The sequence below is a fragment of the Mus caroli genome, unplaced genomic scaffold (genome assembly GCF_978045245.1).
Source record: "Mus caroli unplaced genomic scaffold, Mus_caroli_1 scaffold_4, whole genome shotgun sequence".
In the NCBI taxonomy this organism is placed as follows: domain Eukaryota; kingdom Metazoa; phylum Chordata; class Mammalia; order Rodentia; family Muridae; genus Mus; species Mus caroli.
In genome coordinates this window covers 139,885,396-139,908,988 of record NW_028227259.1, presented here as the reverse complement: position 1 = coordinate 139,908,988, position 23,593 = coordinate 139,885,396, and the positions used below count along the sequence as shown (strand labels likewise).

At 48.8% G+C, this 23,593-nt stretch overlaps 1 protein-coding gene across 3 annotated transcripts in view; it reads right to left on the bottom strand.

The window, feature by feature from the left end:
- The window catches only part of Por (cytochrome p450 oxidoreductase), a 66,870-nt gene extending 45,488 nt beyond the window's left edge, over positions 1-21,382 (bottom strand). The window contains exon 1 of one of the 3 annotated variants that reach the window (XM_085837274.1): positions 21,246-21,382. The gene's annotated coding sequence lies outside the window, so the exon portion shown is untranslated. Of the gene's footprint in view, positions 1-746; positions 888-19,463; positions 19,484-21,245 lie in introns of those variants that run through there. The other 2 variants (XM_085837275.1, XM_021163114.2) reach the window with 2 other exon arrangements.
- Positions 21,383-23,593: the final 2,211 nt, after the last annotated feature.

Below are 23,593 nucleotides of genomic sequence, written 5' to 3'. Positions count from 1 at the left end.
ATGGGTCTATTACAAACACACACCGCTTTCACTGAAATGTCCCCCCCGAAATCCTCAGTCCAGGTCACTAGCTTACACAATGCTGAGTCGTCTTGAGAAAAGAAAATGAGAGGGGTGGGGAGGGAGCCAATCCAGGTTAAGTTCCCTGGAAGATGCCCTTCTCCTGCTGCCTAGCAGATCACAACCTCTCACCCAGTTGCTCCCAAGAGCTCAGGGTGTCACTGCTGCTCAAGGGAGCCCGGTAAAGGTGTGTCGCAGGCACTATCCCGAGAGGGGGACTGCCCCAGGGATGCACACAGGGTGACACCTTCACTGAGCCCACCTGATTGTTGCCGGCTCCTATTGGCCCTCTGGGAGCTCATTCTAAAGTGAGTGGTCTTCATAATCTGCTTCCCAAAAGTCCCGTCGCACAGGTGGGGAAACTGAGGCTTGAAGAGGGACTGTTGCGTTGCCTGAGAGGAGTCCTGAGGACCGACTCTCCACCCGCAGATGCAAAGATCCGACCCTCAGGTGAAGGCATTTATAAGGAGAACGACCCTCAATACGCCCCGCGACAGGTTAGGTCGTGGTGGGAAGCGCCACCCCAGGAGAAGGGCCGAGGTGGGAAGTCTCGCCTTCCGCACCGGGTGAGTCGCGCGGAGATCGGCCTAAAAACCCTCCCCGGAGTCACAAGCCGGATAGTGGCAGTGACAAGAGGTGACCCGGTATCGCGGAGATCCCCTGAGGTTCCCCCAGTCCTCACTCACCCTGCGCTCCTCGGTACCGACCAGATCACACACCGCGCGCGGTCCTGTAGGTCTCTGAGGCACTGGGGCCGGACGCAAGCCCGCACCACTGAGGCGCTACCACCGCCCAGGAGGCTGCGGGGGTGAGGCGTGGCCAACCCCGCAGAGGCCCCGCCCACAAAAGCCGCGTGCGCGCTCTTGAGGCAGGCCCTCTTGCTTTTGCTCCCCTTCTAAATCCCTGCTGTTGGTACGGCCCATGTGGGCCCCGCCCCTAAGCCCAGCTCTCAGCTCCTAGGTCCCGCCCCTCATCCTCTCCTCGGAAAAGGCACGCCTCGCAGCCGGGCGGCGCTCAATTCGGATACTCAGTTTCTAAGCCACGCCCCTCTGCTCTCCTGCAAGAAGCCCCGCTCCCAGGCCTAGCACGGACTCTGGGCCACGCCCCCCTCTCCTCTCCAAGTAGCTCCGCCCACTCCCAGGCTTAGCGCGGAGGTTTGGCTACCGGCGTGCGCGGCATCGACAGACGTTTGTGCTTTGCGTGACCCTGCCTTTCCCCTTGGCAGCCGAACTCGGTCTCTTGGGTCAATGCGGGGTCGTGGCTGTGCGCCACCTCGTGTGACGTCCTGCTGCTGGCCTCAGCTCACCGGTGATCTCAGGTCTTTTGTCAGCGGAAAATGGCCGAGGCTGATAGAGGCCCCGCTGGCCCCTCACTGAGACTTGAAAACTAACCTGTTTATGGGAGGGAAGTGGCTAGGGGAGAGGCAAAGGCAACAGGCTTTGGAAATCTGGCTACCAGAAGCCTTGCTTGATGCCTCTCAACCCAGCATTCAGAAGATTGCAACAGGAGACTAAGCCTCAACTACAATGAGTTTGAGGCCAGTCTGAGTGAGCTACTTACTTGTAACTCTCAAAAAAATCAAAAGAACAGAAAAGTCGGCTGTATTGGGAGTTAAGAGTCCCACCTTTGGCCCCTGGAGGTTTGGGGTAACAGGAGCATAAGGTCTGGGTGGCAGAGCCTTTGCTCTAAACAGCTTTATCTTTATGACTGTTACTATTATTAGTAAATGTTCTTGAGTCAACAAGATGGCTTTCTGGGTAAAGGGGCTTGCGGTTCAGCCTGACTCGTTCTATGCCCAGGACAAACAATGAAGAAGAGACCAGATTCCCTTTGCTTGTCCTCTGGCACATGCGTGCCACTTAAACACGAATAAATAAGGAAATGCAGTAAAAATAAGCTGTTACGGTTCTGCTATGGCCCATCCCTGGGGAGGCAGAGGTAGGTAGATCTTTATGTGTTCAGGGCCAGCCTGATCTACATAGAGCACTCTAGGCCTACCAAGGCTACATACAGAGTGAGACTCTATCGCCAAAGAAGAGTAGAAGTAGAAGGATGAGGAGGAAGAAGCAGAGGAGAAGGTGGGAGAGGAGAAGGAGGAAGAGGAGAAGAAGAAGAAGAAGAAGAAGAAGAAGAAGAAGAAGAAGAAGAAGAAGAAGAAGAAGAAGAAGAAGAGGGGCTGGTGAGATGGCTCAGTGGGTAAGAGCACCCGTCTGCTCTTCCGAAGGTCCAGAGTTCAAATCCCAGAAACCACATGGTGGCTCACAACCATCTGTAACGAGATCTGGCGCCCTCTTCTGGAGTGTCTGAAGACAGCTACAGTGTACTTACATATAATAAATAAATAAATCTTTAAAAAAAAAAAAAAGAAGAAGAAGAAGAAGAAGAAGAAGAAGAAAATAATTCTGCTACAAATTCCTCTTGGACCAGTGAGTTCTCTCAGAACCATTCTCCATATTTATTAATTAGTGCATAATCATTCATTCACAAAGTATAACTTTATTTTTCTTCTCAAGATCAAGCCTTTTGTAGCTCAAACTGGACTCCATATAGACATACAGCCTAGACTGGCCTTGAACTCCTTACAGGCATGCTCTACCATATCTGGCCTTTTCCCCATGTTTAAAAACAGGGTCTATCTAACCAGTACTCCCAGAGCTCCCTAGGACTAAACCACCAATCAAAGAAAACATGATGGGACTCAGGGCTCTAGTTACATATGTAGCAGAGGATGGCCTAGTCCGTCATCAATGGGAGGAGAGGCCCTTGGTCCTGTGAAGGTTCTAGGCCCCAGTATAGGGGAATGCCAGAGCCAGGAAGCAGGAGTGAGTGGGTTGGGAAGCAAGGGGAGGGGGAATGGGATAGGGAATTTTTGAAGAGGAAACTAGAAAAGGGGATAACATTTGAAATGTAAATAAAGAAAATATCTAATAAAAAAAAAAAAACAAAAACAAAAAAACAGGGTCTAGCCTGTGAGATGCCTTAGCAAGTAAAAGCACTTGCTAAGTTGTGCTCTGACTTACACACACACACACACACACACACACTTCTTTTTTGTTGTTGTTGTTTTTGTTTTTCAAGACAGGGTTTCTCTGTGTAGCTCTGGCTATCCTGAAACTTGCTCTGTAGACCAGGCTGGCCTCTAGCTCAGAGAGAGCCACCTGCCTCTGCCTCTCTAGTGCTGAGATTAAAAGCTCGTTCCACCATGTCCAGCAAAAAAAAAAAAAAAAAATTCAAATAGGCAACCAAAAACAAACTGGTGTAATAGTCAAACCCTCCATAAAAAGACTATTGTGCTGTCATGTTACACTTCCTAGGGCTAGGAAGGAACCAGTCTGGCACAGAAATTAAATCTATCCCAGCAACAGGTTTGGTCATTTCTACAGACCACAGGGAAGGGCGGCTGTCCCAGCCCTGCAAGCGGAATGAGCAACAGAGGAATCTTACAGCCGCCCAGGGTGACTTCAGAAGACATCCATATCTGAGACTCCCTCCCTGTCACGCTTTCAACACCCTTTGGACACTTCCTCATGTTTTCCACTGGGTCTGACTTCCTGCTTCTGCTTTTAGAGTAGAAATCTCTCTCTCTCTCTCTCTCTCTCTCTCTCTCTCTCTCTCTCTCTCTCTCTCTCTCTCTGCTCTTTCTTTGTTTCTTTCTTTCTTTCCTTCTTTTTTCAGTGCTGGCCAGTGAACCCAGGGCCTCTGAATGCAAGATAAGTCTTCTGTTGCCAGGTCACGTCCCCAGCCTCTCCCTGGGAATTCTAGGCAAGTGATCTACCTCTGAGCCACGCCCTTGGCTGATTCTCACCTGCTTCCAGCGCGCCTACGTTCACATTTCACCTGAGTAACTCCAGAAGCGTCCAGACTGTATGCTGCCTCCAGTTTCTCCTGTGCTCCCCAGCCAATGACATTTCTTCTCTTCACTTACTGTCCTGATCACTGCCTCGCCTTCCAAAAATATGCTATTGATAGGCTGTGTGGGAAAAACATGTAGAGTGGATACACACCTTATACACACTCAGATACTATATGGACAAAATGACATTTTTTAAGATGACATAAAATCCAAGCATGGTGGTGAATCGTTATAATCCCAGCACTCCTGAGACAGAGGCAGGAGGATTCTACCAGCTCAAGTCTAGCCTGGTTTATATACTGAATTTTAAGCTAGCCAATATTATGTAGAAAAACCCTGTCTCAGACAAAGGAGGAGGAGGAAGAGGAGAAGAGGAGGAGAAGAAAAGAAATCCCATAAAATCAACCAAGACCTAAGTATGACGGCTCAGACCTTTAATCTCAGTACTTGGTTGGTAGAGGCAGGAGTGTCAGGAGTTCAAGTACAGCCTGAGCTACAAGAGGAGTTGGAGGCCACTCTGGGGTATCAGATTTTGTCTCAAAAAAAAAAAAAAAAAAAAAAAAAAAAAGGAGGAGGAGGAAATAAGCTGGGCATAGTGGCTTGGGTCAGTCTAGATTACATAATGATATCTAATCTAGAAGAAAAATAAAGAAGGCTGGTGAGATGTGGCTTAGCAGGTAAAGGCACTTTTTCCTAAGCCTAACAACCTGAGTCTGATCTCCAGGACGCACAGGGTAGAAAGAAAGAACCAAATGCCAAAAGTTGTTCTCTCACCTCCACATACTTTTCCATGACACTGTACACCCCATCCCTACCCCAATACCCAAAACAAATAAAACAGATGCAAAAGAAACAAAGACTTAATGTGTATGAAAAGCAAGGTAACAGTTTCAAAGACAACCAATTAGGAGAAAATATTTGCAAACACAAACAAAGAGTACATTCATAATTAAGAGCCCCTACCAAAAAATTAAATAAGCAAGATCAATTAACATAATTGAGCAAAAGACAGAGCCTAAAGTTCCCCTCAAAGGAAGTACAAACTACTAGATTGAATGGAAAAAGAATGGAAGGAAGGAAGGAAGGAAGGAAGGAAGGAAGGAAGGAAGGAAAGGGAGAGAAAGAAAACATGGCTGTTCCTAGGGATGGTGGAGGGAAGGTTTATTATAGATTTGTGGGAGATCATAGCCAGAGGCAGAGACATCTGGGGGAACCCAGAGTGGATGTGACCCTGAAGTAGGCCATGTAGGGAAAGGGGAACCAGGTGCAGCAACCAGGAGGCCCAAAGATACAAAAAGGGAGAGAGTTCAGGGCTGTGGGTGGGGCGTGCCAGCAGCAGATCCTGTAATGGTAGGGACTTAGGGACTGAGGGATGCTGGGAAAACCTGGCAGCAGGTCCACTTTGATATGTTGAACAGATGCCTCAGGCTTTTGTCCCAGGTTTGAAACCTAACACTAGGTGAAGTTTCCCCACATCACACAGAGAAGACAAGTGGCTGAGCTGTCTGCTTCCGCTGCCCTATAAGCAAATGCAGATGTTTAAGAAGACATGGTCAGTAGAGGTCTTCCAAGAACAGGTTTTCGGGTTTATTATTGCTAACTCTGTAAGTAAGGACCATCCAGTTATTTGAAAAACAAAAGGATAGAGAAGGGAGCTCATTACTGACATGACATAATTGGCCTTCTCTACTGGGGAGGCCGGTCCCCCAGTGGAGGTGGGCTACATATTGCAGCCAAGCCCTACGACCTGACCTGAATTTGATCCCCAGGACCTACAAAGTAGAGAGAACAAACTGACTCTGTTTGTTTGTTTATTTGTTTGTTTGTTTGTTTGTTTGTTTGTTTGTTTTTCGAGACAGGGTTTCTCTGTGTAGTCCTGGCTGTCCTGGAACTCACTCTGTAGACCAGGCTGGCCTCAAACTCAGAAATCCACCTGCCTCTGCCTCCCAAGTGCTGGGATTAAAGGTGTGTGCCACCACGTCCAGCACAAACGGACTCTTAACAGGTAGTTGTCTGTCTTCCATATGACATATGCATCCTAGCATGTGTCTCCCTACACAAAGACATAGTTTTAAATCAAATCATATTTAATATTTCTCATTAAAAAAAGATATGCCTTTGGGGGTGGCATATCCTTATCCTTATCTCCCAGATGGGATCAAGTCTTACCCCATTTCCTGTTCTTCAATCAGCTCTGGGATAGGGACTCATTAATTGCTCATGCTGGACTTGAACTTGAGGCAACCCAGACAGGCCTTTAGACCTTTGCTCCCTCCTATTTCAGTCTCCTGAGTGGCTGGAATGGCAGGTTTGTGTCACCAGGGCTAGCTCAATACCTTTATGTTGTTGTCGGTGGTGGTGGTGGTGGTGGTGTGTGTGTGTGAATTGCTATGAACGTACCACAGCATGAGTGTGGAGATCAGAAGACAATCGCTTCCATCAAGTAGGTCCCAGCGACTGAACTCAGGTCGTCAGGCTTGGCGGCAAGCACCCTTATCCACTGAGTCACCTCACCACCTCCTACGACTGATATTTGAGATGTTGTCTCTTAAGTTATCACATCTTTGAGGCTTTTGTTTGCTTGCTTATTTGTTTGAGACAAGGCCTTGCTATATAAGCCTGGCTGGCCTAGAACTCACTCTATAGACCAGAACTGTCTTACTGGTGATCAATGTCCTTGAAAGCACAGCTTGCTCTCACTTCCGTATCTTTCTGATATAGTCATTCAAATACCTAAATCAGTCCTTCTGAGTCATGATGATTGAGGCAGCAGCCTTGGACCTTTAGTTTTTGAGCAGTTAGTCAGAGTCACACTATCTCTTAACCTTATGCAATGTAGCCCTTGCCCCTGCCTCTGTCCCCATCTCTGCCTCCAGCTTCTACTCTCAGGACCTCTGTTTCTGTTCTTAGGCTTCACAGAGTCGGTGCTCTAAGCAGGTTTTCTGTTCATGGTCTGTAGCTGGAACCTGAAGGCTGAGTCAACAAATAGTGTTGACATTACTGTCATACTGCACCTGTGTCTACGACGTCTCCAATCATACGTGAAATCAGAATTGTGGAGTGCGTTATGCATAACCCTTCTCTGCCGGGAGGCTCACTGGCACTGTCTCAAAGAGACCTGAGGAAATGAACCTGAGGTGGTAGAGGTCCAGCCCCACTGTAGAACTGGAATGGGGTTGGTGCAGCATAAATCTGGACCAGTAGCACTCGGGAGGCAGAGGCAGGCGGATTTCTGAGTTCGAGGCCAGCCTGGTCTACAAAGTGAGTGCCAGGACAGCCAGGGCTACACAGAGAAACCCTGTCTCAAAAAAACCAAAAAAAAAAAAAAAAAAAAAAAAAAAAAAAGAGTTCTACTGTCCCTGTGGCTCCCCATGCCATTTCCTGAGCAGCCTCTCTGGCTGCCACATCTACACAAGGACAAACCTCTTCTCCCCTTATGCTTGATGGTGAAGGTCTAGAAGACACAAGGATCTCGAGAGTACTGGACTACATCCAAGAGTTCTTATCTCAGAGCAGTAAAATGTTCTAGAATGCCAACAGTCCAGTCCCTCAACTAGGTTGTCATTCCAACCTGGGCTCTGTACCTCTAGCTATGTGCCCAGGGGTAGGAGTCACTACCCTTTGGCCAACTTTTAGTTCTTGCTCTTGGCTCTCTCTGTACTTGTCCTTTTTCCACCTCTAACCCCGCCCCGCTTTTAGACAAGGTCTCTGAATGTGGTGATTTGGAACTCACTATGTAGCCCAGGCTGATCCTCCTTCCTCAGCCTCCTGAGGCCGTGGGTTATACATGCACACTTGCTATCAGGTCTGGCTTCCCTCCTGGACTCTGAATGCCTCCTGGAGGGAAGTTATGGGGATCCAAGTGGAAAGAGAGATCAAGGCCAGGTTTCCAATGCCTCTGTGATCTAGACTTCACAGACACGATCACTCACCAAATAAGATTACTCATGTGTGATGAGAATAATATTAACCATCAGGATGGGACACAGAACTGTCAGCAAAGGAGGAGGGAGCCTCCATCCCCGGAAAGTTTCACAATAGTAGCAACTTCAAGGAAAATCTATGTCTTTCTTTTAGAACTTAACTTTGTTTTCAGTGCTGGAGAGTGAACCTAGAGACTCTCACACACAGAGGCCATGCCACTGAGCCACGCCCCCAGCCCCTCACTGGGGGATTCTAGGCAGGGGCTCTACCACTGAGCCACGCCCCCAGCCCCTCACTGGGGGATTCTAGGCAGGGGCTCTACCACTGAGCCACACCCCAGCCCCTCACTGGGGGATTCTAGGCAGGGGCTCTACCACTGAGCCACACCCCAGCCCCTCACTGGGGGATTCTAGGCAGGGGCTCCACCACTGAGCCACGCCCCCAGCCCCTCACTGGGGGATTCTAGGCAGGGGCTCCACCACTGAGCCACGCCCCCAGCCCCTCCCTGGGGGATTCTAGGCAGGGGCTCCACCACTGAGCCACGCCCCCAGCCCCTCCCTGGGGGATTCTAGGCAGGGGCTCCACCACTGAGCCACGCCCCCAGCCCCTCCCTGGGGGATTCTAGGCAGGGGCTCTACCACTGAGCCACGCCCCCAGCCCCTCCCTGGGGGATTCTAGGCAGGGGCTCTACCACTGAGCCACGCCCCCAGCCCCTCCCTGGGGGATTCTAGGCAGGGGCTCTATCACTGAGCCACACCCCCAGCCCCTCCCTGGGGGATTCTAGGCAGGGGTAATACTGCTGAGATGTAATGTGTTCTACATAGTATAGCAAATCTCTCTGAAATATACACTTGACAGAAGAGTTCGGATTCAGAGCAGGAGGAGAAGGGTTTTAACCCTAAGGTTTCCAGCCTAGTAGGCGTTTCAAGGTCGCTAGTCTGATAGTTATCTCCAGCTTCCCAGCTAGAAGGTGACTTAAGTTCCCCCAGGTGACAGTATCTCATCTAATAGATGCATCAAGCCCTCTAACTAATAGGTTGTCACAGTTTATGTTACTTCTCAACTTGGCAGAATCAAGAATGAGCTGCGAGCAGGGCGGTGGTGGCGCACGCCCTTAGTCCCAGCACTCGGGAGGCAGAGGCAGGCGGATTTCTGAGTTCGAGGCCAGCCTGGTCTACAAAGTGAGTTCCAGGACAGCCAGGGCTACACAGAGAAACCATGTCTCGAAAAACCAAAAAAAAAAAAAAAAAAAAAAAAAAAAAAAAGAATGAGCTGCGAGATGGGCATGGCTGTGCACGATTGTCTTGATTTGGTTCATTGACGTGAGAAGAGTTCTTCGCATTGCAGGTAGTGGCTGAGATCCTGGGGTGTACTAAGTATGCATTGCAGGTAGTGGCTGAGATCCTGGGGTGTACTAAGTATGGGGAAAGAACTCAGTAGCAGCATGCATTCATCCCTGCCTCCTGACTGTGGGTGCAATGTACTGTGCCCTAGAACTGTGAATCAAGGTAACCCTTTTCTCTCTTAAATTGCTTTTATCAGAGTATTTTTATTACAGTAACAGAGGAAGAAGAAACTGGGACATAGGTGTTTCAAGATCCCCAGCTAGATATATTGTGACCCAGCCTGACTACTAACAGTGGGCTGGCTCAACATAGCCTACCCATTCCTGCTTAGCGCTCCCTATAGAGCCTGCCTTCCCGCAGTGTCTGCTCTAGGATCTGCTCTCTATGGTGCCCACCTAGGCCTCCAGCGAGTGTCTGTTCCACTCCTGCTTTGGAGTGACACTATTTCTCACACGGGAACAGCTTCTATGCTCCCAATCAGGGAACCTGGTCAGATTCACAGGAGCCCTGTGTCTGGCCCCAAACTTCTCTGTATCTTTCACATTCTGGCCTCTTTCCCTTCACAAGCACAAAGACACTTCAGGTATCCAAGGTCACGGTACATCCTGAAGGTTATCTTACACAGACCTCTTCCCCCAAGCAAGAAAATGTCGCCATATTTGGCTGAGAAGGAGTGACTGATCTTTGTATAAGAAGAAAATGAGGGCTCCAGATGAACATGATTGTGCTAATGTCCCTCACAGGTGCCAAAGGGTTTCAAAAAGTATACCCAGAAGGCAGGTAATATACCTTAAATGGCAGGAAGATCTTTGTGAGTTCAAAGCCAACCAAGGGCTCCATGAGCTTTTTTTTTTTTTTTTTTTTTTTTTTGAGACAGGGTTTCTTGGTGTAGCCCTGGCTGTCCTGGAACTCACTCTGTAGACCAGGCTGGCTTCAAACTCAGAGGTCCACCTGCCTCTGCCTTTAGTACTGGGACTAAAGGCGTGCGCCACCACCTCTCAGCAAGATCTCTTTCTATAAAAGTACAAACCAAGGCAGGGGAGCTGTTCCCTCAATAAGATGCTTGTATTGTAAGCATAGAAGCCGAGTCTGACCCCTGGCACCCATGGTGTGGTGATACGCACTTGTAACCCCAGTTATTGGGAAGTAGAGACGAGGAGGATTCTTGGAGCTTGTTGGCTAAGGAATTTAGTCTCGTCAAAGTACAGGTCTGTTGTTGGGTGTGAGTGTCCTTTGAGGCAGGCAACCACCATCTTAGGAATTCAGCTGTTTCTCTTTGCAAAAGGATCATTCCCTGTTGGGCTTGTTGTCTGTTGATAGCCCCTACGTGTCTTCCCACTCCATATACCTGATGTATACAACTCTGCCTTAATAGTGTGACCTGGAGGAGGAGGCTCCTGTGTATAGACCAAGGAAGTGTAAGGGAGAGGGCACCATCTATGTGGTTATGGAGAAGTCCCCATTCCTGCTAGGTAAGCACTTTCCAGTGTGGCCTTTGGAGGAGGGCCACCCACTCTACTATAAAGAGTCCCTCATTTATGCTCTGTAAGGGAGCACAAGAAGTTGGTTCCCTAGACTGACTTCTGGCAGAGTCCGTGCCTTAGTCTGTGGTTAGGACTCTAGGGGGAGGGGTAGATCTTGTGTATGTCTCCATCTGGAAGGAAGTTTAATGACACCATGTCTCAGAAAACAAGTTAGAGGAGCTGGACAGCTGGCTCAGTGGTTAAGGTCTCTCCCAGAGGACCATTGTTTGGTCCCCAGCACTTGCATGGTGGCTCGAAACATTGTAACTCTAGTTCCAAAGGATCCAGTGTTGTCTTCTGAGCTCCGTGGATACTGTGTGCATGGGGTATTTTTTTTTTTTTTTTGGTCTTTTCTAGACAAGGATTCTCTGTGTAGCCCTGGCTGTCCTGGAACTCACTCTGTAGACCAGGCTGGCCTCGAACTCAGAAATCCACCTGCCTCTGCCTCCCAAGTGCTGGGATTAAAGGCGTGCACCACCATGCCTGACTGCATGGAGTATATTAATACACCTTTGGCAAAACACTCAAGATACAAGATAAAAATAAACATTTTAAAAGGTGAATGACTCCTGAGAAATGTTACCTGATATTGATCTCTGGCCTCTACACATACACATGTATATGAACACACACACACACAGAGTACAAGATAGGCATGCTGACTAAAGCCTCCAATCCCAGCAGTTTTGAGGCTCAAACAGTGGGATGGCTGCAAGTTTGAGAGTAACTTAGTCTACGTGAGTTCCAGGGAAGCCTGGGCTGGCTGCAGGATCTCTTCTCTTCTCTCTCTCTCTCTCTCTCTCTCTTTCTCTCTCTCACACACACACACACACACACACCATACACATTTACTGGTAGAACTTTTAGCACTTGTGAGATCCAAGCTCAATCCCCTCCAAGGACATAAAAGCCCAAATGGCAGGCACATGCACATCAGCTGTCTAACACAATTTTTAAGATGCTACCAGTGGGTCCAGCAAGATGCTCCCTGGATAAGGGTGTTTCCCACCAAGCCCGGTGACCTGTGTTTTATCACAGAGCTCCCATGATGAGAGGAAAGAACTGACCTCTACATGCAGGAGCACCCCAGAAAATAAAAACAACTAGATAGATAAGTGCAGTTTCAACTGTTACCTCTGTTTTCCCAGTATACCAGGTGAACGAACCCGTAGGGTTACTAAGCCCCAGGAGGCTGGGATGAACCCTCAAGGCCAGGCAACCGGAGTCAAAAAGGTTCAGAGATCCAGGGCCAAAATCCACTCACAAGCCTAATCACAGGCCTGGCCTTGGCCAAAGCTCTGCTCTGTTTTTTTCCCTGGATGAGAAGTCAGTTTTCTTATCACCACATTCAACTTTTTTTTTTTTTTTTTTGAGACAGGGTTTCTCTGTGTAGCCCTGGATGTCCTGGAACTCACTCTGTAGACCAGGCTGGCCTCGAACTCAGAAATCCACCTGCCTCTGCCTCCTGAGTGCTGGGATTAAAGGCATGTGCCACCACGCCCGGCTCCAACTTTTTGTTTTTAATTGTTTTATGTATGGTGCTCTGCCTGTGTATATGTCTGTACCCCACGTGCACACCTGGTACCCAGGCAGGCCAGAAGAGGGAGTCAGATTGCCTGGAACTGGAGTTACACAGAGATGGGAGCTGCCATGTGGGTGCTGGGAATTGAACTCAGGTCCTCTGGAAGAGTAGGAAGTGCTCTTAACTGCGGAGTCATCTTCTCTAGTCCCCCTTGCCTACTTCTGCAGGGAGGGAGTTCTGAGGTTCCTGATGACATCAGGGTAGAAGACAGCTGGAGAGCAGGGCCAGGAAGTCCCTTTCCTGACCTCAAGTAACCTAAACCATAAAAGCCTCTCTCACTCTTGCTCTAATTTGACCTTAGAAAATCCTGAGCTCCATGGATTATTTCCGGCTCTATTTGAGAGGCTATACTCACGTGTGGTAGTGTACAGGTTTGCATATATGTGAAGTCAGAGATCGCCCTGGAACTTGTTTGTTTGTTTGTTTGTTTGTTTGTTTGAGATGAGGTAAGTTCACTGGGACCTGAGGCTGACTGGCTACTACTGAGCTCAGGGGGAACCCCTGTCTCCCCAGTGCTAGGATTACAAGCAAACATCAGCACATTCTATAGTATACTGCCACTGCAGCCACTACAGACATGTTTATTTATTTTAAAGATTTATTTAATGTAAATACACTGTAGCTGTCTTCAGACACCCCAGAAGAGAGCATCGGATCTTATTACAGATGGTTGTGAGCCACCATGTGGTTGCTGGGAATTGAACTCAGGACCTCTGGAAGAACAGTCAGTGCTCCCAGCCCCCTACAGACATGTTTAATCACCCTTAATTGTCACTTGGGTTCTGAGGATCCAAATAATGCCCTCCTGCTGTGCAGTCTCTAGTTAGTTTCAGCTGTCAACTTGATACAGCACAGAATTATTTGAGGAAGTCCAATGATCTGGATCAGACAGCCCTGTGGTTACGTGTATGGGACCTTTTTTTTTTTGCTTGAGGCAGAGGTTGCCGGGCGTGGTGGCGCACGCCTTTAGTCCCAGCACTCGGGAGGCAGAGGCAGGCGGATTTCTGAGTTTGAGGCCAGCCTGGTCTACAAAGCGAGTTCCAGGACAGCCAGAGCTACACAGAGAAACCCTGTCTCGAAAAAAACTAAAAAAAAAAAAAGAGGCAGAGGTTCCTTAAACTCACAGAGATCTGCCTGCCTTTACTTCCTGAGTACTGGAATTGAGCAGTACCATCCCTAGGCAAAGGAACCTGCTCCTGGGATGGATAAGAAAACTAGCAGGGAAGCTGGAGAGGTGGCTCACTGGTTAAGAGCACTGGATGCTCTTCCAGAGGACCCAGATTTATACCGCCTATAATCCAGTCTCAGGGAACTGATACCCACTTCTGGCCTCTGTGTGGACCAGGCATGCTTAGTTTACACAGACATATATGCAGCAAAAATACCTATAATACATAATTTAAGAATTAAAAAAAAAAAGGGCTGGAGAGATGGCTCAGTGGGTAAGAGCACCCGACTGCTCTTCCAAAGGTCCGGAGTTCAAATCCCAGCAACCACATGGTGGCTCACAACCATTCGTAATGAGATCTGACTCCCTCTTCTGGTGTGTCTGAAGACAGCTACAGTGTACTTACATATAATAATAAATAAATCTTAAAAAAAAAAAGAATTAAAAAAAAAAAAGCAAGCAAGCAAGCTGAGCGGAAGCTTGAGAGTGAGCCGGTAAGCAGCATTCCTCAATGGTTTCTGCTTCAGGCTGCCACCAACCACTTCCTTCCTGACATCATCCCTCAGTGATGGATTGTGATCTTTAATTGTAAAATGAAGTAAATCTTTCCCTCCCCAAGTTGCCTTTGATTATGATTTGTTTGGTTGTTTAGTTTTTTTGTTTTTTGTTTTTTGTTTTTTTTTGAGACAGAGTTCTGTGTAGCCTTGGCTGTCCTGGGACTCATTCTGTAGACCAGGCTGGCCTTGAACTCACAGAGCCTCCCAAGTGCTAGGATTAAAGGCATGTGCCACCACCACCCTGCTTGGTCATGCATGGTATTTTTATCAGAGCAGCAGAAAAGCAATCAAGAGGGCTGGTGAGATGGCAGGGGCACTGACTGCTCTTCCAAAAGTTCAAATCCCAGCAACCACATGGTGACTCACAACCACCCATAATGAGATCTGACGCCCTCTTCTGGTATGTCTGAAGTCAGCTACATTGAATTTATGTATAATAATAAATAAATCTTTAAGGAAAAGAAAAGCAATCAAGAGCATACAGCAAGCACCTTTCCGACTGAGCAGCCTCCCTGGCCACTCCTATTCTTTTCCTGAAAGCATCCAATACACAAAAGCTGCTGAGGTCCTTCCGAGATCCCCTGGGAAATGAGTCCGTCCCCACCCCTCTCCTTCTGCCCTGCTCCACTCCTCTGGCTGCTCATTCCTACTGTGCTAGAGATTGGTCAGCCATCCCACCTGCTGTGTTTATCTTCTTTAACCTGCAACATTAGGTGGTAGATTGGATAGCATAAATAGGTTTACTTGGTATCACACTTTAAAAAATGATCCCATAATCTCTCTGTTGGGGGTGAGGGGGGATTAGGTGCTTATGTCTAAAGGTTTGCTCAGATGTAATTCAGCACCCCCTCAAAAGGAAGCTTAAACCAAGCCAAAGGTTCTCCAGGTGGATGGCCCATCTGAAAGGGAGTGAGCGCCCCACTTCGTATGCAAATCTGGGACACGAAAGTCTCAACATTTGAGTTAGGGCCTTGGAAACCCGGGGATAATTTTAGACATTATTATGAACTCACTCTGTAGCCTCTGCAGACCTTCAACTTTCCTGTGTCTATGCATGTGCACACCAGCACACATGCATGCGTGGGTTTGTGCACACATGCACATGTATGCACATGCATGTGGAGGTCATAAGACAAACTCAAACATCGTCCGCAGTCCCTCTCCACCTTGAGATAGGGTCTCTCTCTCTACCTACTGTTCATTGATTTGGCGAGACTGACTGACCAGTGAGCCCCAAGGACCCACCTGTGCCTGCCCACCCACCCCCACCTACACCCCCCCACTCCACCCCCCACCCCCCACCCCCCACCCCCGTCAGCTCTGGCTCTGGGGATCAGAACTCAGATCCACATGCTTGTACAGGGAACACTCTGCCCGAGACTCTGCGACTCCTAGCCTTCAGCCTGTGTGTGCACACTTCCAAGCATGCTATGATGCTTATGTGGAGGTCGGAAGACATGTAGGAGTCTGTTCTCTCCTTCCATCTGTGTGGGATCCATGGATCACACTTAAGTCTTCAGTCTTAGCAGCAAGGACCTTTACCCACTGGGCTGTTTTGCGGGCCTTCAGTTTTTGATTCTCTTGCTTCTGCCTCCAGACTGCTGGAGTTAATAATGCCTACGTACCTTTACCGGGTGTGGAGGATACTTACAGACCACATTTTGTTTTAACTACATCTGTAAGTTCTGAGATTTGAATCTATTGGAGACACCAGCTCCCGGGAGCCACCAACCAACTCCCCCATCTTCTCTCACTTCTGCCCAGTGCCTGCGCAGAGGCTTATAGCAGAGGTTAAGAACCACAGGGGGTGCTAACTAACAGCAGAAGCACAGCGAGAGACTCCTTAGAAGCCCTTTCACAGCAGGTTACAGTTGCCATAGCAACATTCAGCTGTAGCCGGGGAGATCGTGGGACAGAGAGAATCAATCAGCGGATTGTTTGCTACACTGAGGAGAGAGGGCAGTAGGGTTTCTTGGCCTAACAGCACGTGGACCACAAACGTGAAGGGTGAGGCTGGAGGAAAGGCGTGGCTTTCAAAGTCCCTCTCCCCTCAAGGTCCTGGACACACTCTCAATTTCCCATGAAGCCTCCCTTGGCTCCCTACAAACCCAGAGTTGAAGCTTGGGTTGCATAACGGATCCAGGAACAAAGTCGGGGTGAGGGTGGAGGTGGGGGTGGGGGAAGAATTCTGTGCTCAGAGAACCACTACTCAGAAGAGGTCATCTGACTCTCATTTAAAACTATCCAGTCCTTCTCTAACCACCTGGGGCTGTGTTCTGAAACTCCAACCACCCAGCTCAGACCCCACATCAGGATCTATCCAATCTCACCCAGCCAGGCTGGTCTCGGAAATAGGATCACCATAGCAAAAGACTGTTTGTTCTCTCCTCTGAGTCTTGCCTCTTTTGATTGTTGAACTTTGGACACGGTTCAGAGGAATTGGGCTTGTGGTGGAGGGAGGGAGGCAGGAACTGAAGGTGGGGGGGTGGCGGGTATTTCAACACTTTAGGGAGGTTGGATTGGCTCAAGTGTTGAGCTTTGTACTGGACAGTCACAGCTGCCTCCTCTTCATCTGTGCTCAGGTTTGGGACTGTCAGCAATGACTAACACCCAAGGTTGTCCAGATGTGTGTCTACATCCACACATAAAATGCATGCACACACATCCACACACAATACAAGCACACAATCCACACACACAATGCATACACACACATCCACACATACAATGCCTACACATACACATCCACACATACAATGCATACACACACACATACACACACACACACACACATACAATGCATACACACACATCCACAATACAATGCATACACACACACATCCACACATACAATGCATACACACACACACATACAATGCATACACACACACATACAATGCATACACACACCCATCTACACATATAATGCATGCACACATCCCCATCATTTCCATTTCTGGTTTGCACCCAGAGATTCTTACTGACTGGTGGCACACCCTAAGGATTGGCAGGTGTTTCCTTTGTCCTTACTGGTGATTGAACATGTTGGGCAAACACTCTACCAATGAGCTATTTCCCCAGTCTTCTAACTTTTTTTTTTAAGACAAGGTCAACTAGACTGGCCTTGAACTCACGAACGTAGTCCAGGAGACAGACTCAAATTGGTTGGCATGCTTGTATGTTCCTAGGCATGTGGAGACCAGAGGTCATCCTTGTGTCATTCATTCCTCAGAAGCTGTCAACCTTGTTCTTGCTATAGCATCTCTGACTGGGGCCTGGGACTCACTGATTAGACCAGGCTGGGCAAGATTGGCTGGCCAGCAAGGCATGGACCTGCCTGTCTCAGCCCCAGCACCGCAATTACGAGTGCACATAACCATGCCTGGCTTTATTACCTGGGCTCTGGGAATCAAACTCAGGCTGTCAAGCTTCCAAGGCAGCAAGCACTTGGCTCACTGAGCAGCTGTCGGAGCTATCTCCCTAGTTTAAGAATGGCTCTTTTTTTTAAGATAGGTTTTTCTCTGTATAGCCATGGTTCTATTGGAACTCACCCTGTAGTCCAGGCTGGCCTCGAACTCACAGAGATCCATCTGTCTCTGCCTCCCTAGGGCTGGGATTAGAGGCACACACCACCAACACCCCGCTGAGACACTGGCACTTTTAAGGGATGTGATAATTCAGGTGCAGGTGACCTGTTGGTGGCCCTTGGGGACATCTGAGGTCTATTTTCTCCCGGATCTTCCCTTCTCATTCCCATTCCTTTCTCTTAGCTGTCCCCTGGGAATCCCAGCACTACTTACAGACAGCACAGCTCCAGACGGCCCCAGCTGACTCCAGCTGGCCAGATCAGCTAGCAGTTGGCCAGGCCACACTGTGGTGTCCAGGAAGCTAATCTCTGGGGTTCAATGCAGAAGCAGAGTGAAGGAGCCTCCCAGTGGGGTGTGACAATTGCAATACTCTGCTTCTCCTTGCCTATAAAACTAGAGGCCAGGCATTCAACACCCCACCTTCAGGAAGCTGGGCCTGGTGGCACAGGCCTGTCATCCCATACACCTGGGAGGCTGAAGCAGGAGGATGGACACATTCAGGGTGAGCCTGGACTACAGAGTGATTTCAAGGCGAGTATGGGTGACTTAGTGAAACTGTCTCAAAATAGAACAGGGCTGAGCAATGTCATTTAGTGGTAGAATGCTTTTCTAACAACCCCCAATAAGGGGCCTAGGGGCAGAGCTTAGCAGTAGAGTGCTGGCATCCTGCCTGTCAGTGAGGACCTGGGGGCGTGGCTCAGTGGTAGAGCCCCTGCCTAGAATCCCCCAGTGAGGGGCTGGGGGCATGGCTCAGGGGTAGAGCTCCTGCTTAGACTCCCCCAGGGAGAGGCACATACCTGAGGTTCAGTCCTCTGCAACAAACACACCAAAGCACATATAACACATTGAGGTTCCTTTTTCTTTTTTTTTTTTTCTCTCTCTTCTTCCCTGACCCCTTTTAAAATAAGGTCTCACTCTGTTGATCATAGTTTCAGGATATTGTCTAGTTTGGCCCAGAACTCACGTGTAATCCAGGCTGGCCTTTTAACTTGTAGCAGTCTCCCTGGCTTAGCATCCCGAAGGCTAGGATTACAGTCATGGGCCACCATGCCATGTGTCTGCCTGGCACATATGAAGCCTGGGTTCAGTTAGCAGCATCATAAAACCAGGTGTGGTGGTGCATGCCACTACCAAGTCTGGGATACCCTTGACTGTTTAAGTTTGTGGCCAGCCTGGACTATATGGGACCCTGGCTTGGGATGGATGGATGGATGGATGGATGGATGGATGGATGGATGGACAGACAGATAGGCAGATAAAAAAATTAGATGTATAGATAGGAGATAGATGACAGAGAATAGATACATGACATACATAAATGATAGATAATTGATAGACATAAATGGACATTATGATAGATAATTGGCTCATTCATAATTGAACAGAATAGACAGTAAAATACCTCTTGTCACAAGTCACTGTTTTGATTTTCAGAATTCTTTGTGTGTGTGCTGAGAGGTTCCACCCAGGGCCTCCTGCTGCCTGCCAGCGGCCTACAGTTCCAGCTCTTAAAAACATTGCTGTACATTTACTTATTGTGTGTGCAGGTGCATGCATGTGTGATATGGCAAGTATATGGATGTCAGAGACCCACCCACAGGAGTCACTTTTCACCACCGTGTGGATCCCAGGATCAACTGAGGCCACCATGCTTGTACCATGCTTGTACCACCATGCAAGTACCATCTCCTGATGGGTCACCTTGAAACCTCCCTCCTATCCTCCATTTTTTGAAACAAGATCTTGCTATGTATCATGAAATGGCCCTGAATTCCTGATCCTCCTGCCTCAGCCTCTTGAGTTGTTCTCAGCTGTTTTGAGATTTCCCCTAAGACACCCCTGGTGTTGGGGATCAATACTCACATTTGGTCTTAGGGAGACTTCTCACCCTTGAGGCAGCTCTCAGGGCCTCCAAGAAACCCTCTGCCTCTAAAGTTAGGGTGGCAGTAGGGTCATTGTTCAACAAGGAAAGAAACCTGACCAGTCGGTCCCTCCCATCCAATCCAGGGACAATTACAGGATTATTTTCGTTGTTTTAACACGGTGGACTCAACCAAACAGAGAGAGAGAGAGGAAAACAAAACAAAACAAAACAAAACAGATGAGGTTGAAGCTCAGGGAAGAAAAGCAGGTCTGGGCTTACTCCCCCGTCCTGTTTTTCTAAACGATTAATGCAGAGAGTATAGAAACTCCCTCCTCATACCTGACCCCACCAGTGTACACTGCTGAGCACATCCTAGGTTTGAAGAATGGGTGTCATTTTACTGAGCTACTGCTCCCTGTACTCGGGGGATGGAACCTAGGCACTAGTTCCTGCTAGGCAAGTGTTCTGTGGCTGAGTCATGTCCCCAGTCCTTCACGGGAGGATGCCAGACAGATGATCTATTACAGAGCTACACCCCCAGCCCCTCACTGGGGGATTCTAGGCAGGGGCTCTACCACTGAGCCACGCCCCCAGCCCCTCACTGGGGGTTTCTAGGCAGGGGCTCTACCACTGAGCCACGCCCCCAGCCCCTCACTGGGGGATTCTAGGCAGGAGCTCTACCACTGAGCCAGCCCCCAGCCCCTCACTGGGGGATTCTAGGCAGGGGCTCTACCACTGAGTCACGCCCCCAGCCCCTCCCTGGGGGATTCTAGGCAGGGGCTCTACCACTGAGCCACGCCCCCAGCCCCTCCCTGGGGGAGACTAGGCGGCTGCTTATCACCGAGTCACAGTTTCTGCATGAATTTTATATGTTTATCATAAATATATATGGTCCTGGGGGTATAGAGCTAGAGAAATAAAAGTGACTCTCCCAGACCCAGATTTCTCCCTGCAGCCAGATATACTCTTATGCTCTCTCTGTCTGCCACGAGGATTGGATTGTAAGTACAGGCCTACGAAGGTCAGTTGTGCGTCTCACTCAAGCCAGTGGCTCCCGACATTCCTAACGCTGCGACCCTTTAATACAATTCCTCACATTGTGGTGACCCCCAATCATAACATGATTTCATTGCTACTGTTATGAATTGTAATGTAAATATCTGATATGTGACCCTGCGGGGGGGGGGGGGTCGAGACCAACAGGCTGAGAACCACTGCCTAAGTCTGGCCCTTCACTGGTCATGCCCACCTGGCTGCCCCCAGGAAAGAGTCAATATCCTCTAGAAGTTCTGTGACCTGCCAAGTCCTGACTGGAAGTAGTGAGACCTCCAGTTTTGTGCTTGGAAGGTTGAGTATTGATAGCGTCGGGGCGACAAAAAGTAGAAGAGACTGGAGAAGCCCCATCCAGACTCACCATAAACTTAATGTGGAGATTATCAGCATGGAAGAAAAGAGATTATCCCTTCAACTCCTAATTTTACCAATGAGAAAACAGCCCAGGCAAGTGGAAGCATCTCCCCCCGGGCCATACAGCATCTCCAGCTAAGGTTTTTCAGCTCCAAACTCAGTCCTGGCTACAAATAAGGACCCTCCTCAGTTTCTGCCCTCTTCCACTATGGCAGGATTGGAGGCTTGGCACATAACTACTGTCACCCCAGCTTAGCTTTGGTCCCCTAAAGTAGGCTTCTTTTCACTAGAAGGGCATGGCAGCAGGAGCTCCTGGGGGCTGGGATTCACCGCCCCTCCATGCGACCCTGTTCCCGCGCTGAGGAGGTACCCACCTGTGGATCTAGGGGTGTGAGCACAGCAGGCAGGGCCAAGCAACACAGACAGATCCTGGATTAGTGGTTTTCTCAGCTTCCCAGGACTCAAGCCTCTCCGTGGCCCTTTATGAACCCAGAGAGGTGTGGTGTGAAGGAGGAACTCGAGGGTGTGGTTTAAGACTTCTGCACCCAAGACACGCCCCCTCCCAGCCCTGCCTAGCATCCTGCTGAGGCTGGACTTGTCACTGACGCTGACCGCTGACCGAGGCCCTTCCTGAAAACCCCAGACTCCAGGCAGTGGTGGTGAAGGCCTTTAACCCCAGCACTAGGGAGGCAGAGGCAGGTGGATCTCTGTGAGTTCAAGCCAGCCTGGTCTACAGAGTGAGTTCCAGGACAGCCACGGCCACACAAAGAAACCTTGTCTCAAAAAACAAAAACAACAACAACAACAAAAAACACCAAAATACCCCACAAAACCCCACAGAGTTCTCATCTTGCCAAGTTCACGGTTCCTACCAGGCTCAGCACAGCTTAGGGGGATAGTGACCTGCCCAGCTCCCTACAGTCCTTCCTTGGAGGCTCATAACACTGCATCAGGAACAAGGATTCCCCCACCACCTCTCTTTTTCCCTCCTTCCCTCCCTCCCTCCTTCCTTCCTTCCTCCCTTTTCTCTCTCCTTCCTTTCCTCCCTCCCCACTATTTTTTCCTCTCTTGGTTTTTGTTTTTTTTGTTTTTAGACAAGGTCTCACTATGTAGATCTGGCAGACCTAGAAATCATTCTCTCTCTCTCTCTCTCTCTCTCTCTCTCTCTCTCTCTCTCTCTCTCTCTCTCTCTCTCTCTCTCTCCTCCCGGTAATTTTATTTCTGCTGCTTTGGTATTTTCTTCTCACATAACACAGATGTTTAAGAACTGGATCACTTGGCCCTTCTCTCTTTGCCTTTTGTCTCCTCCCAGTTCAAACTGCTTGCTTCTCTTAGGGCCCAGTGTCCTGTTGGCTCTGCTTCAGGCTCACCACACGCACAGACTTCATTGTGGTTGTGGGCTTCTTTCAGGAAATTGGTTTTGCCTGCCCATCAGACTCACCTTGCATTCCAACACAGGCCCCCAACCCCCTGAGCTTTTTTTTTTTTAATAAGAGATTTAGTTTTATTATTTTTATGTATGTGTATGTATGTGTGCATGTGTGCTTGTGCATGTATGCCATATCTGTACATGTTTGTGGAGCCAGAAGGTGTTGGTTTCCCTGGAGCCAAGGTTACAAGTGGTTGTGAGTCTCCCAACAAAGGTACTGAGAACTGAACTCAGGTCCTCTGCAAGAGCAGCACATGTTCTTACCCACTGAGCCATCTCTCTAGTCCCGCATCACAGCTGTTGTTATGCTGGATTTCTCTGTGAGCCTGACATTTGCCATACTTCATACAGAAGGGTCTTAGGCACACTGACCGCCTTTGCAGTAGAGGTGTCTACAGGATGAAAACAGAGAGCCAGTGCTCATTAGAGTAGCCTTAGGCAAGACAGGAATCCTCCCCCTCCCCGCAGGTATCTTATTCTGTAGCCCAGGTTGCTCCTTGAACCCCTGTCCCTGCCTCTGGGGTACTGTAATCAAAGATGTGAGCTACCTCACCTAACTGAGAAGCTAAGACTTCTGGAGCCAGCCAGATTCCCTGCTACCAGTTCCTGCTTATTAGGGGTGGGGGGTGTCCAAAGGACTCATGTCATCTCTAAACCTTAGTTCTTTCAAGTTCTAAATAACAATGCCACCTGACCATAGTGGTGTATGCCTGCGAGCGATTGACCAGATTTGAGCTGGAACAGCAGTCGGACAGGAACAGGGAAAAGGAGAAGTGGGCAGAGATGCGGCCATTGACAGACACCACACAAGGTTGGAGCTGAATGTGTTTTTACTGAATCAAAGCAACAGATTATATAGCCCAAAAATTGGCAATGATTGCAGAATATTAGATCAGCTGGTCACATAAAGGTCAGACAAAACCCTAAGAAGAGCTTTCATAATCCATGTGAACTCTAAGCACTTGAAGACAGTCAGTCACTGTGATAGTTTGCCTCTGGCCTGTGGCTTTTCCTTTGTTACCTGGTTTTGGCTGGCACAGTGTTTTCCCATTCTGTGTCTCTGCTCAAAGACCTCACCATCTGCTTTATACCAGCCTAAAAATCCACTCTTTGATCTCTCTTCTGATCGCCATTCCCAGTCCCCAGACTGAAACTTTTCTAACCAGTATTTATTAGCCTTAAATATTTGTTCCTTGAGACTATCCTGTTGTCCCTTGCTTAGCAAGCAGCAAGGAGGACAGGACCTCCCTAACCTCTCCAAGGAAGGCAGACTACACCAGAGACATGTTTACC